General features: G+C 35.1%; 1 long non-coding RNA gene across 1 annotated transcript; it reads right to left on the reverse strand.

Annotated features, from left to right (window-relative positions):
- Nucleotides 1-5,412: 5,412 nt before the first annotated feature.
- LOC120105836 lies at nt 5,413-6,192 on the reverse strand. The gene is made up of 2 exons (XR_005508112.1): nt 6,097-6,192; nt 5,413-5,978 (listed from the first exon to the last, which is right to left on the reverse strand). It is a non-coding gene; the product is annotated as an uncharacterized LOC120105836 (long non-coding RNA).
- Between the last annotated feature and the right edge of the window lie 6 nt (nt 6,193-6,198).

The raw sequence follows: 6,198 nt of genomic DNA on the forward strand, positions 1-6,198 counted from the left end.
CACGAAATGAACATTCCTTTCACTCCCCACTTTTGTCACAGGATAGAACAAAGCATTTGCTCTTGTATCTTTTTCTCCTGAGATGGAATTGGCCAACGAGCAACCAACCTACATTAGCTAAGGTGTGAGTGGATAATAGATCACTCCCATAGCAACTAAACATGTCATGCCTCTCACCTCCCCCAGGTTGGGTGAGCAATAAATGTCGTCATTACTGGTTGGATGGGGCTCAATCTGCCAACTCTGTTCAAATCCAAGAATCCACTGCTCTTCAGCCAAAATTTTTCTGAACATCTGCATTTCTCAGCCCTATGTTTCCTCATCCCGCACACTCTGTATTTCTCATCCCATATTGGTTAGTGTATGGCCATTAAACATCAGGGGGAAGGTCGAATCCTTGCTTTGGTATTATTATCTATCTATTTAGATAGATTAATCATTTAAAAATCAAGAAAAAACATGCATTGCACGTGCCATACTGTAGTCGGTCATTGTTGCAATCCCAAGATTTTCTATAATGCTCATTCCTAACATTGTCAAACAAATTTCTTAATATTTTACTAGTCTAAATTTCTAGTGATTTTATATGTTCATAGATTGTGAAGCACATATATAAATATTGGCAATGACAAGAACAAGAAGTTCATCTTGGTGGGCATATATTTCCTTTGATTATATAAATCTAATCTAAATAAGTAACAGTCATTTATCCTGCATCACACTATTTCTGAATGAATGATTGAATGGTCCTTTCTATCTCGAATGAGTTATGATCCGCATTTAGTGACGAGATTTTTGATCAATGAATTGTAATTATTACAAATTTTTACCTTTTTTTTATAGAAAGAGATCATTTTCTAATGTTGTTGTTGGTGGTGATGATGATAGTGGTACACTCCTCCATATACAAGTTCTTGTCATCCACTATTTCCCAGGAAGTCTATATTAAAAATTTAAAGTTCTCATCTTTCTCATTCCACTCTCTCTTTTTAGGTAAGCACTTCAACCTATCTGGATCACTTAAGGTCTTGTGTTGATATTATCTTTTAATAAGATGAATATTTCTTTTGGACGTGGGAACTAGAATGCATTAATGAAAAAAACCAACATCATGAGTTTATTTCTGATTGGCCTATTGCAATAACATCCAATTTCTCTGTTTATAAATCTTGATTATAGGGAATGTAGTTGAGCAGTCCTTTCATTCTCAGTTGGCCTATAGCTATAGCTAGAACTACGCATCTAAATAACTAGTTATTCAAAATGTGATCAAGTGCTCTATGTAGGCCGGTAGACAGTTATTGCAAATTCTCCTTGTATTTATAATATATGAGACATTCTGGAGCATAAGGTTTGGTCCCTGGCACAAGAATATTAATTACCATGGAAGCTTTTAATCCATTGTTCATGATACCTTGAAGCACATCTCCATCTGCCCATATTAAGTATCATGTTCCTGATCAAAATATTGAGCACCATGTTGCACTCATAAGAAGTCATGGTTTCTTCAATTTTGATACCCCCTTCCCGTGAACCAAACGGGTCCCAAGTATTTGACATAGATAATCATCATGCAATTTCTTTGAAATAATTGATAATGCTCTTGCAGTTATTCTAAAAGACATGTTTAAATAGGCAGTTGTCATTTAAGCTTTTTTAGATGGCGGTGGGGTTGGGATCAAGCTTAAGGACTCTTTGGCATATGCAACTCTCTCCATCAACCCTTACATGGTGCAAAAGTTCACCGAAAAATGTAGTGCTCCAAGTTGGAGTTCCCTAATGGGCAGCAATCCAGTCTGCAAATTGGTTGCACTCCTAATACGTATAGTTGAGGTGAAACTCCTAGATGCAAGAACCATATTTCAACACTGATATAGCATACTGTAGACCAATCCAAGCAGCTTGCAATTCAATACCAGAGTTGTTGTAGACATAGAATTGTTGTAAATAGAGGATTCGGCTATAAGAGGACATCTCTTATATGTTAAACCACGATTCTAAGTGCTGGATTAGGGATCATCCTTCGCTGACCCCTCGAATTTGACCATAACAATTCAGAGGGAAGGGAATAGCAAAGTGAACCAATGGACTGAAAAGGAGCTGCGCAAAACACTAGAGCTATCCCAGTGCTTGGCTTCCCAACTAAGGTCCATTGGAGGCTAGTGAACGTTATTCTGCTGTAGATATGCAGCAGACTACTACAGTTGGACTGGTCGAGCTAGGAAGCTAGAAGAATAATGCTTGCCACATTTGTTAGTTCCAAATTTAAATGAACTCTTAATTGGACCATAGGCATCATCTATTTAGCTTGTACCTCAAAATATCCCATACTCTGTATATATATATATATATATATGTATGCATTTATGTACATATGTATATATATGTGTACATATACATATACATATATACATACATATGTATATATATATATGACTATTATAATATAATAATGATAGTAAATAGTACTATCATAATATTAGTATAATATAATACAATATACTATATTACTAGTTATTATAATATTCGATAGAAAGTATTACAATTATTATTATTATTATTATTATTACATATAAATATATTATTATATATATTATAATATTATTATAATATATGAATGTGATATTATTGTTTTAGTATAATATTATGATATGACTATATTATAATACTATTTTTAACATAATAAAGCGTGAAGTATTATTGATCTATAATGTATACATTTTATTTTAATCTAAATATTATAATAAACAATGTAATTATCTTTGAAAGGGTGATTACCAAGTAATTAAGATGGATTATAAAGGAACAAATATAATAACTACAAAATTTGGGGTATTTTGGTCACACAAAGAGCTTCTGGTAGGACTAGAAAGCTATTTTAGCCTTTTACCAAACACTTATATATTATCTAGAAGTGCTTTTTAGGCTCTAGAAAGCACTTTTGGCCCTTCCAAAAGCAATCCAAATGGGGCTTAAGTTTCTCTTATCAGGATAATCATCCATATAAAATAAATTTCTCTCTAATCATCTAAATTTTTTGAAATTTTCTGGCTTGCTGCACCTCCCCTTGATCGCATAGGATACTTCAACTCTTTCAGATAAGACCAATTATTGATGTTACAAATTTTTTAATTATCATTTGATATTTTGCTTGCCCCAGGTTTTCCAATGTCGCCTGCCCCCAGAAGCACTTGACCTGGTGTGCAGGTTTTCTGCAGTACCCACCAAATCTGCGGTGCACTGCTGTATGTTCGGATCAGATCATACCCTTTGAACAGCATGATTTATTTGTGATAGTATCAATATGCTGTTGAATTCTAAGCATGTGATAACCTGCAGTTGGAAGCCTGCACGCACCCCTTCTTTGATGAGCTGAGAGACCCAAATACTCGTCTACCCAATGGCTGTCCTCTTCCTCCCTTCTTTAACTTTAAACATCAAGGTAAGAAACCCTCGGGATAATGAGCATATATTATAGCATAAAGCAGCAAGTAATTCTTTTGTTTTGGCTAATATTATATAAATTTACATGTGGATGTGACTTTGTTACAGTGATTAAACACCATCCTACCTCCAAGAGCTTGATGATCAGTCATTGGACCATTGCACTATATCACTTTTATAGCCTTTTTTTCATGAAAATCAGTATTGTGTAATCTCCTTCAGCTACCATAAAGCAATACCCCAACAACATGAATTACCATTTTCTTGCTTGATTTTTTTTGTTAGGACGGACAAATGCAAAAGCCTAGTTTGAGTACATCCACAAGAGTCAGAAAATAAAATATCCTGAAAAGGAGGTAGCGGGGCTGCACCGTCCGTCCACAGCGTCTTGCTGGAATGATCGGCAATAAAAGATGCAAACCAATCCACGGCTTTGTTTGCCTCGCGGTAAACATGACTATTTGCTTGCTAGTAAATATAATATTATGAATCCTAGTAAGTAATATATTATCTATTTACAAATTCTTAGGTATAATTTTACTGTTTGCTTGATGAAGGTCTGATTAAGTGATCCCTGTACATGTCTTTATACAAGCATATTATCTTTTGATTGAATACTTGTTTAAGAAATTTTTTCGTCCAATGTTTTGCTAATTTGATATTCTATCTAGATGATGACTCGTAAAGCATATAAAGCCAATATATTTTCTTCATTTTATATTGTAATTTCCAATATTTGGATGATCACATATATGCAAGTCAATATGCACATTTTCAGCTCTTGCATTGATGCATAGTCTTCTGTCTCTGGCTTGCCAGCTCATGACCATGGCGGAGATTATGCTCATCCCTCCAAATGCTCTTGAACGCCTTGCTCCAGAGCATGCAAGAGAGCAGAGTTTGTGCATGGCCTTGCAACTTTGTAGGTTCGAGAAATGAAGCATTCCAGTTATCCCTTTTCATCGGGTTTGGTGGTTCATGAGATATGTAAATTCACGGTTCTTTTTTTTAATTTCAATTTCTCTATTGATATTTTTCTTTTTCTTTAAAAAAAACCTGAAACACTGAAATTTCCAGACAACATGAGATTGCAAGGCTTATTTTATAATATCAGTTATGTTATATCTCCATCAAGAAGAATCATAATTTACTTGTGAATTGTGACTGCAATGGGTGGGTCCCTCCCTTCCTTTCACTAAAAAAAAAAGCATCTGACTGCAATGAGTTCTATGTTATGAAATTCAATAGCTAGCTTGAGCCCTATAAGCAAAACCACTGTTCCAGTGAGAAAAATTGATCAAGTTCCCGCAATGTTGCTTTTTTGGAACCAGCTGAATCTGGTGTTGATTCTGAGCTAGTGGAACTCATTGTCAATTGTCTTTGCTGATTATAAAAGACACTGTCCTGTAAGCTTTACTGACATTAACAAAAATTAGGATTTAATTGTGAGTTTCTGACTGCTTTGAACTGCAGCATCTGCTTAAGCCCTATAAGCAAACAACCACTACTCCAGTACAGCCCCCCCCAACAAAAAAAAAACAAAAAAAAATATCAAAAAAAAAAAAAAAAATCGACCGCCTGAATCAGGCCGCATTGTTGAGCCAATGGAACTCATCTTGTTAATATTTTTGCTAATTATATGCCCTATAAGCTCGCTGGGAATAGATTTGGATGGACAAAGGCTTGATAGTGCTGCAGGACTTTGATTATTCTTCTGAGAAACGGCGTTATATTGCAACCATGAGTAAATGATCAGAAATCAACATCCAGAAACATTCTGCTTGCATTCATATAAAAGGCCGAACAGGTTTAAATTCAGGGCAGTGAAGTTGGAGATTCTCTATGGAGAAGCAAAGGTGGTCGGAAATCAAGTTCTGCTTTATTTTATAGATGCTGAAGTGAAAGAAAATAAATAAAATGGAGCTTTAAATTCTGCATAGTTTGTGAAATAAATTATTTTTCAAATAATTTCATAAAAACATCCAAGAAAGGTTGTATAGCATATTTTGCGAACTCAAGCTACATGATGGATATTCTAAGCATGAAATTGCATGACATGAATCTGCTTGCAATACATGAAGAATACAACTATTTCGTTGATTAATGATTATCACCGCAACACCATTTTACTTGTACATTAACATCCATCCATCCATCCGGAGGCATCTGAAAAATTTGGAGCGGTATTTTGGCATCTCCAATCAATGCAGACCAGCATGAGATGAAAATTGTTAGTGGGATCTGCTTTTCATGTTTTAAATTTATAATGACAAAGTTGTAGGCTGGCAAGCTTTCAAAGTTGAATTTAGGGAGTTTGGTGCAAGACAGATGGTTTTATCATTAGAACACGACGCTTCTTGCCAATCCAACCAATCCAATGAGGATCTCCTGATATCACTTTGTAGCCTGCTTTTGAATACAGGTTTTGAGCTGCTGAATCATCTTCGTAAGCTCGCAGAGCCAGGTAGCGGTAACCCCACAGAAGTGAGAGTGCATCACAGGCTTTAAGCAGAATAGTTGCTACTTTCTGCCTCCTATATAAACTATTTTCTATTAATGACAAGTGATTTGTTGAGTAGAAAAGTAAATCAAATGTGGAAAATATTTTGGTTTCTAGTAACAAGTGCATGCTGATAATAAAGAATCTTCCACCTTTTCTTTTTTCGTGCCTCGGCAACCATGACATTGAACTATCCTTCAACTTTTCTGATGATGGATCACAAATGAAATGTTGAAATCATGGATACATAGCAT

Source organism: Phoenix dactylifera, unplaced genomic scaffold (genome assembly GCF_009389715.1).
Source record: "Phoenix dactylifera cultivar Barhee BC4 unplaced genomic scaffold, palm_55x_up_171113_PBpolish2nd_filt_p 000381F, whole genome shotgun sequence".
Classification (NCBI taxonomy): Eukaryota; Viridiplantae; Streptophyta; class Magnoliopsida; order Arecales; family Arecaceae; genus Phoenix; species Phoenix dactylifera.